Genomic DNA, 5,668 nt, shown 5'->3' on the forward strand with positions numbered 1-5,668 from the left:
GCGGCATAATCTCCCCAGAACACTAAAAGTGCAATATCAAAGAACTCGAGTTAGCATATTCGAAGCAATCGAGCCATAATCGCGAAAGAATCGTAAGCTCCAAATGTTTTTATTTGGCGTTTTTTAATCAAAACTCCATAATTTTTCCACAAAAAAATAGCTTCTTCATATCTATCTAATGTAAATGGTACCGCAAAGAATTTACAAGGCAGACAAACAATAAAAAAAAATAGCTCTGAGGGGACCATCCATTCTTGAGTTATGCGCCGTCTGACGTACGCAACTTTGGTATATTCATAGCAAAATTTATTTTTAATAATAATCAGGGGTTGTATTTGATGTAAATAAGCTGGTGTAAATTAATTAATTAAATCAAATTCGTTTTTGTATTAAAACACCACGATGCACCATTATCCACGCTTTTTTGTAGAATTTCGCTACGATTTAGGAAGTGTGATTGAATTCTTCCCCTTTTTCTCCTGCTTCCAAAAACCATCCCTGTGGGTGGGAGTGTCAAATTTTAGAAAATAGCTACTTACAAAACCTTTAATAATTGAATCATGATGTCTGAAGCAAGGCGAATTTATATAAGGTGGTGTTGTTTCATCAGCTGTGAGTAGCGTTTGATTGTCAAAATTTTGTATTTCGTTAGCGAGTGAGTGAAAACGTGGGAGTGTTTGTATTTTCTGTCGCCCTTTTTCATTCGGGGAAGAATAGCTGAAATTTGACAATGGCCCGCTAAAAGCAAAAACAAAATACAAGTAATTGTTGTATTTGTTGAATCGATACCACCTTATATGTATTCGCCTTGGTCTGAAGTAAAGCATTTCTATTATCGATGTTTGACGTTTATATGTTTCTTGGCTGTAAACAAATCAAAAAATTATATTACGAAATTTAAATCATATTTGAAAATTTATAAAAAGCAACAATTAACAAGGCAACAGTGATTTTGTTGCGGCAAATGATAAAGCTGTTTTGATAGACTTTTTTATGCTGATTACGAGTCCGTAAGCATAAAGTTTCCATCAGCTCCAGATTTTGTGAAAAACGAGGTCAAAGCTCAAAAAATCGCGTTTTTTGCAATATTTTAGAAAGTCTAGCACAAAAAACAAAAGGTGATAGAACCTTTAACTGGGGCTTAAATTAAAGCTATAACTCTCGGCTACTATCCCTGCACTTTGACCTGATGGTCACTAAAAGTCATTTATTGAACAATATGAAAATACTGGAATAAATACTGTGCTATTGAAAAAAATAAATAAGTTTTGCCAAAATCAGTTTTCGCTGTTAAATAAATACCTATAAGTGACCTTAGTTAAGGTTCATGGATGGTATTTTAAGCGATTGTAGTCGAAAGCTCAAGCCTTAATTTCAGCCCAAGTGGAAGGCTATATCCGCTTTTGTTTAATTGCGGTGGGTACTCAAACTTCGCACAAAATCAGGTTTTGCTGTTCAATAAATGACTATAAGTGACCATCAGGTCAAGGTGTAGGGATGGTATTTTCAGGGATAGTAGTCAAGACTTCTAGCTTTAATTTNGTTTTTGCTGTTAAATAAATACCTATAAGTGACCTTAGGGTTAAGGTTCATGGATGGTATTTTAAGCGATTGTAGTCGAAAGCTCAAGCCTTAATTTCAGCCCAAGTGGAAGGCTATATCCGCTTTTGTTTAATTGCGGTGGGTACTCAAACTTCGCACAAAATCAGGTTTTGCTGTTCAATAAATGACTATAAGTGACCATCAGGTCAAGGTGTAGGGATGGTATTTTCAGGGATAGTAGTCAAGACTTCTAGCTTTAATTTAAGCTTAATATCGCCTTTTGTTTCTTTGCTAGAGCTTCTAAAATATTGCCAAAAAAAACGAAGTTTTGACATTTTGACCTCGTTTTCACAAAATCTGGAGCTTATGGAAACCTTATGCTCATGGATTCGTAATCAGCACTGACAAGTCAATCAAAAACAGCTGTAACATTTGTCGCAACAAATTTTATCCCATTTTTGTTGCCATGTGTTATAGATCATAAGAAGAAGCATTCTTTACTAGGCTCATAATTTTATTTTTAATTGTAAGCTTCAGTAATAGATATNCGCCTTTTGTTTCTTTGCTAGAGCTTCTAAAATATTGCCCAAAAAAAACGAAGTTTTGACATTTTGACCTCGTTTTCACAAAATCTGGAGCTTATGGAAACCTTATGCTCATGGATTCGTAATCAGCACTGACAAGTCAATCAAAAACAGCTGTAACATTTGTCGCAACAAATTTTATCCCATTTTTGTTGCCATGTGTTATAGATCATAAGAAGAAGCATTCTTTACTAGGCTCATAATTTTATTTTTAATTGTAAGCTTCAGTAATAGATATGTAAATAAAAAAATAAAATAAGATAATAAAATGCTTTACTTAGCTAGAACTATACATGTTAAAGCAATATTTAAACATAAAGTGAATTTTAAAGTTAAAAGTTACTAGAGAAAACGGCCCTACGTGTGTTTATATTTTCAATATTTAGTTTTTTTGTTTTTCGATGCCGTCCCTGTTAATTTGGAATAGTTTTTAACATTACTGTTGCAGCTTTAGGGATACTTGAATAAAACAGGTTGATACTCGTTTCGGCGCAGTTTTATTTCCTAAATAAACTATGATTTTATAAAATTTTATACAGTACAAATTACCATTCTTACATTTTGTTTCGCTTGGTGAATTCAAAATGAAGTCAAATTTTCACAAGGCAAGGGGAGTTGCCAGAAGGGCCAAATTCATAAATTTCCCTTACGATTACTGTCCTTAAGGACAGGGTAACACATGTAACATAAATAACTTAAGCTTTGAACATTTAACGATTATCGCCAACATTCCGACCACCGTGAATCTGGTCAGATTCACCAACATCCAGTTTTGCAAGTATACATGCCGGTCGCTTAAATACCCCAGTTTGAGGCTGCACTTCCGCAGCTCTGACTTGACGGTCCTTCCCCGGGAACACGCGGATTATTCTTCCTAACAGCCACTTAGACCGATGTATATTGCTGTCGCACAACAGGACCAAGTCTCCATCTCGTAGTGGTTGAACTGGACGGTACTACTTAGTTCGCCGACATAGATCGGGGAGATATTCAGTCATCCATTTGTTCCAGAAGCGATGCTGGGCTTGTTGCACCTGCCTCCACTGCTTCCTGGAAACTCTGCATTCTTCTTCTCGCGGATGAGGAGTCTGTTCCGAATTGGCCGTACCTATAAGAAAATGATTAGGTGTTATGGGTTCGTCGGTGGGCGTTTCCAATGGGATGTGTTAGGGGGCGGCTATTGACTAAATTTTCCGCTTCACACATGACTGTACAAACTATGCTCTTGTATGTTCTCATTGTATAGTGCGTGTCCCATCGCTCGTTTGACACTGCGCTTTAGTCTCTCCCAACAGTCGGAATTTTTCCGCTGTAATTCCTTGTCCGCGCCAATGAAGTTGGTGGCATTATCGGATCGTATGCGAACCGGGATACCACGTCTGCTCATAAAATTACGGATACATAGCAAGCATGTGTCGGTACTGAGCTCTCTGGCGATCTCCAAGTGTATAGCACGCGTTGTTAAACACGTGAATAACGCGATACATCGCTTTTCTCTACGACGCCCTATCGTCACAAAAAACAGGCCCATATAATCCAAGCCGACATAAGAAAATGGTCGCAGAAAATGCGTCAGTCTATCCTCTGGTATCTGGCCCATCAGCGGCGGTTGCGGTTGCGCTCGATTGATTTTACAAGTTTGACACATTTTTGCTGCGCACCGCACGGCTACTCGAATGTGGGGAACCCAAAACCTTCGACGAATCTCAGCGATGACGGTCTCTTCATTCTGGTTTTCGTTCTACGATGATAGCTCATAACTACTAAGTCCGTCACGTGGTGTTGCTTGAGGAGGATGATTGGCCTACGACTCTGAAAAGGAATTGCCTCGGCCGCATCAATTCGACCTTTTATGCGAATGACTCCCTTTTCGTCCACATATGGTGTAAGTTTCCACAATTTACTACTACGCTGCAGTTGTCCTCCCGCGCTCAGAGTTTCATATTCTTCTGGATACGCGCTCATTTGCACCGCTCGACAAATTAGCAATTCCGATGCTTCCAATTCAGCGACGGTCAAATGCCCGTACTCCTTTAGGATCGTATGCCTTCGCAGACTGTTTTTGCGAAAACGCAATATCCATCCTATAACTCTTTTCATACGAATAAAGCAAGAAAATCTTTTAAATATATCGTCACTTAGGCTAAAGTGAAAGATGAATTTTGCTCGGAGCTCCTCTTGGGTTCGTGCATGGGTCACTACTGCTGGCCACTCGGATTCGTTCTGAAGTAAAAAATCTGGTCCTTTCGCCCAAAAGGATTCACGTTTCCCGCTTCGCAAACGCGTTGCAAAATCAGCTGGATTGCATGCACTTCGCAACCACCTCCACTCTGTCACTTGGCTGCTCTCTAGGATCTCGTTTACTCGATGAGCTACGTAAGGCTTATAGCGGATGTTATCGAAGCTAATGTGGTTTTAGAGTCGCTCCACATAATTGTTCTCACCGGTATTACGTCGTGATTTTGTAGTATAGCTACACGAAGTCGCGTTGCCAGAATGGCGGCTTGTAGCACTTAACGCGGAACCGTTGTTAGCTTTAGTGGCGCGCACGTCGCCTTGCCCATGACGAACGCTAAACGTATTCCACCGCACTCGCTGTTGATCCTGCAGTACGCTACCGTTCCATAGGTCGATTCGCTAGCATCAGCGAACACGTGCAGTTCTACCGGGAAGTTAGAGAAACATTTATCATAACATCGTGGCATTCTTAGAGTCTCGATATCCTGTAGCATGTTTAACCATCTAAGCCACATTTCAAAGGAATCATCCGGTATATCGTTATTCCATCCTACCTTCTCTCGCCATACTGTCTATAATATCAATTTTGCCACTATCGAATATTCTGCTGCTAAACCAAATGGGTCGAACACCGACATGGTTATGCTCAACGCTTCTCGTTTTGTGGGTTTCCTGACACCTGTCATCAATTATACATCAATTTTGTCAAGCGACAACGCAAATTTCAGTTCATCCCTTGCGGTATCCCAATACATGCCGAGCACCCGCTGAAACTGACCCTCAGGAGATCTATCGAGATTCACCAAGGTTGGCGCGCTTTCTCCACCATTAAATGTTTCAATTACGTATTCGTGGTTGGATACAACCCGTTTCAACTCGAAGCCACCCTGATTGTGTATCCAAACTACTTCCTTAGTTACACGTACAGATTCTTCCTCAGTCATAAAACAGTGAACGTAGTCATCGACGTAGTAGTTATTGAGTATCGCATCTGCGGCTTCCGGGAAGACCGTCTGGAATTCTCTTGCATTTTTATTTTTAACGAACTGGGCTGAGCATGGCGAACAAATGTCATCACCGTCATCACGTAGTCCTCAGCGGGTGCCGCTGGTTTCCTTCTCCACAGGAACCATTGTTCATCTTGATCCTGGCGTTGTATCCGCACCTGATGGAACATCTCTACCACATCTGCACAAACTCCAATTGGTTTCTGCCTGAATTTCATTAAAACCATCGTTAGCGGTTGACCCAAGTCAGGTCCGCTTAGCAGGGCTGAATTTAGAGAAACGCCATCTGTTTCTCTA

General features: G+C 40.1%; 1 protein-coding gene across 1 annotated transcript in view; it reads right to left on the reverse strand.

The window, feature by feature from the left end:
- LOC108365083 (uncharacterized) overlaps positions 1 to 5,668 on the reverse strand; it is a 53,247-nt gene that overhangs the window by 5,665 nt on the left and 41,914 nt on the right. The gene's annotated exons all lie outside the window — the stretch shown is intronic.

This window comes from Rhagoletis zephyria, unplaced genomic scaffold, assembly GCF_001687245.7.
Source record: "Rhagoletis zephyria isolate East Lansing unplaced genomic scaffold, Rhagoletis_zephyria_1.1 Rzeph_scaffold_01773, whole genome shotgun sequence".
Taxonomy (NCBI): domain Eukaryota; kingdom Metazoa; phylum Arthropoda; class Insecta; order Diptera; family Tephritidae; genus Rhagoletis; species Rhagoletis zephyria.